General features: G+C 54.9%; 1 non-coding gene and 1 pseudogene across 1 annotated transcript; both read left to right on the top strand.

Annotated features, from left to right (window-relative positions):
- Positions 1–729, top strand: LOC146722234 (small subunit ribosomal RNA; annotated as a pseudogene; the record flags this gene model as incomplete).
- An 821-nt stretch (positions 730–1550) lies between these two features.
- LOC146722233 (5.8S ribosomal RNA) lies at positions 1551–1705 on the top strand. Its single transcript, XR_014925266.1, has one exon. It is a non-coding gene; the product is annotated as a 5.8S ribosomal RNA (ribosomal RNA).
- The last annotated feature ends 1108 nt before the right edge of the window (positions 1706–2813 follow it).

Below are 2813 nucleotides of genomic sequence, written 5' to 3'. Positions count from 1 at the left end.
GGGGAAGTATGGTTGCAAAGCTGAAACTTAAAGGAATTGACGGAAGGGCACCACCAGAAGCGGAGTCTGCGGCTTAATTTGACTCAACACGGGAAACCTCACCAGGCCCAGACACCGGAAGGATTGACAGATTGATAGTTCTTTCTTGATTCGGTGGGTGATGGTGCATGGCCGTTCTTAGCTGGTGGAGCGATTTGTCTGGTTAATTCCGATAACGAACGAGACTCTAGCCTGCTAAATAGGCGTACCTTATGGTATCGCGAAGGCCCCCGGCTTCGGCTGGCGGGTTTTTACTACCAACGTACAAACAAATATTCTTAGAGGGACAGGCGGCTTCTAGCCGCACGAGATTGAGCAATAACAGGTCTGTGATGCCCTTAGATGTTCTGGGCCGCACGCGCGCTACACTGAAGGAATCAGCGTGTGTTCCCTGGCCGAAAGGCCCGGGTAACCCGCTGAACCTCTTTCGTGCTAGGGATTGGGGCTTGCAATTGTTCCCCACGAACGAGGAATTCCCAGTAAGCGCGAGTCATAAGCTCGCGTTGATTACGTCCCTGCCCTTTGTACACACCGCCCGTCGCTACTACCGGTTGAATGATTTAGTGAGGTCTTCGGACTGGTGCGCGGCAATGTCTCGGCATTGCCGATGTTGCCGGGAAGATGACCAAACTTGATCATTTAGAGGAAGTAAAAGTCGTAACAAGGTTTCCGTAGGTGAACCTGCGGAAGGATCATTAACGTTCCGGAGGTCCTGCTCTGCGTTGAGAGTCCTCTCTTTTGGGAGAGACGCGCGCTCGCAGCAGTCGGCGACTGAATGGACGCGCTGAAAAGGCGCTCTCAGAGAAAAAGAAAATAACGGATTTGACGGAATTTGTTGTTGTGTTTTGATATAACGACGGACGCCGTCGCGCCTCTCTGACCGAAAGTAGTCGGCAAGCAGAGCAGCGCGCCCGGCGGTGTTCGACGACGATTCGGAGCGAGACGCTTCGCGATCACGCTCGTGTGTGTGCCATTCTCCGGCCACACACACACACACACAGAGCGTCGATTCGGCGTTGAGCGCGAACCGGTGGTAACCTATGCCCGCGCACGCGTGTGTGCAGCACCCACGACGTTCGTCGACGCGCGCCCTCCCCGTTGTCGCGGGGCAGCGGTCAGCGTGCCGAGAACACACGGTGTGCGACCGCGAGTGCCGAGCGAGAGGACCCCCATATATTATTATAATATATATATATAACACAGAGAAGGGATCGATGATATTTCGACCAATCTGTCAACTGTGTCGGTCCGACGGTTTCTTCAAAGAGCTTCCGCCCCGGCTCTCCCGTTGCGGGAGAGACGCTCCGAACGAGAAACACACAACTCTATCTTTGTGCCGTAGCCTTCCCTGGCGGGAGGCGGCGGTCCGCGCGCGTCCTCGGACGCGCGCGGACAGGCTGATCGAAGAGCCACCACGATTATTCTCTCTCTCTCTCTCTCGTCCGAGAGAAGAGACCACGATGGTTGAACGAGAAGCGCGTTTCTTCGCGAACGAAAAAATTTCGAACGATTACCCTGAACGGTGGATCACTTGGCTCGTGGGTCGATGAAGAACGCAGCTAATTGCGCGTCAACTTGTGAACTGCAGGACACATGAACATCGACATTTCGAACGCACATTGCGGTCCACGGATACAATTCCCGGACCACGCCTGGCTGAGGGTCGTTTTAGTACCCCTAAACTGCTTGCGCCCGAAAAGCGCGCACGGCCACGACGCGGGCGACCAGAGAATGGCGCGCGCGTCGCTTGTGCCCTGTGCAACGCTTACAATGGGCGTACGAGCGATCGTTGGACGTTCGCCCGAGGTGTCTGTGCCGCGCCAACCGGCCGCGGTGCAAATCCTGGCGTCGTCTGAAATGACACACCGAAATAATAATAATAATGAGGAGGAGAAGCGCACAAGCGTGTAAAACGTTGGCGAACGCGCGCCCAGAGAATGCTGAGCAAATTAAGAGGGGGAGCGTGTTTGTGTATCCAAGTCGTGTGTGTACGCGAGAGCCGAGGAGAAATGGGATGAGAGTAAGAGCGCGCGCGAAGGGAGCAACAAACGGCCAAAAAAAGGGTCAGGACGGTGAATGGCACCGCTTTCCCTAGAGCGGCGCGTGCGTCGTTGTTTCCCGAAAGTAGGTAGCGCTTGTCTCACCGTCTCTCCTCTCCGTACATCACACAGACTGACCGGACTTCTCTCGCACTCTGTGCCGCGTCTCTCGGTGCGATAGCGCTCGCGCGTCTTATGCCAAGGCGCCCTTGCCCGCACACATAACGGTATTACGGAGAAATATACGGCGCGTCGTCGTCCGGCGGAGAGAGCATTCGTAATCCTTTACCTCTTTACGGAGAAGGGTTTTGAATCGCGAGCCGACCTCGTGTCCGAGTCCACGAAATTTTTATAAAGCGAAAAAAGGGGACCGGCGCGCCGCGTCGTGTACTCGTCGAATCGATTCCGCCCGAATTTCGTATATAAAAAAGAAGGGAGAGCCGAGAATCTCGAACCCCGCGATATATCGTCTCCATTACCACCAACGAGTGTGTGTGCGGTTAGCGCCCCGGCGATTTGCCTTCTCGCGTATTTCGTGTGCTGCCGCTGCTGCTCTCTCGTTCGACGCTCTTTCTCTCTCCCTCTTATAATATATATTATAGAGGAGAGACGACGATGAGCGACGCGGTGGAGGCAAACGGCTACGAAAACTCACTATGCGACGACCTCAGAGCAGGCGAGATTACCCGCTGAATTTAAGCATATTATTAAGCGGAGGAAAAGAAACTAACCAGG

Source organism: Nylanderia fulva, unplaced genomic scaffold (assembly GCF_048542155.1).
Source record: "Nylanderia fulva isolate GAGA-0341 unplaced genomic scaffold, ASM4854215v1 Scaffold345, whole genome shotgun sequence".
Classification (NCBI taxonomy): domain Eukaryota; kingdom Metazoa; phylum Arthropoda; class Insecta; order Hymenoptera; family Formicidae; genus Nylanderia; species Nylanderia fulva.
Note: the sequence above shows the minus strand (reverse complement) of the source record. Positions and strands in the feature narration are given on the sequence as shown.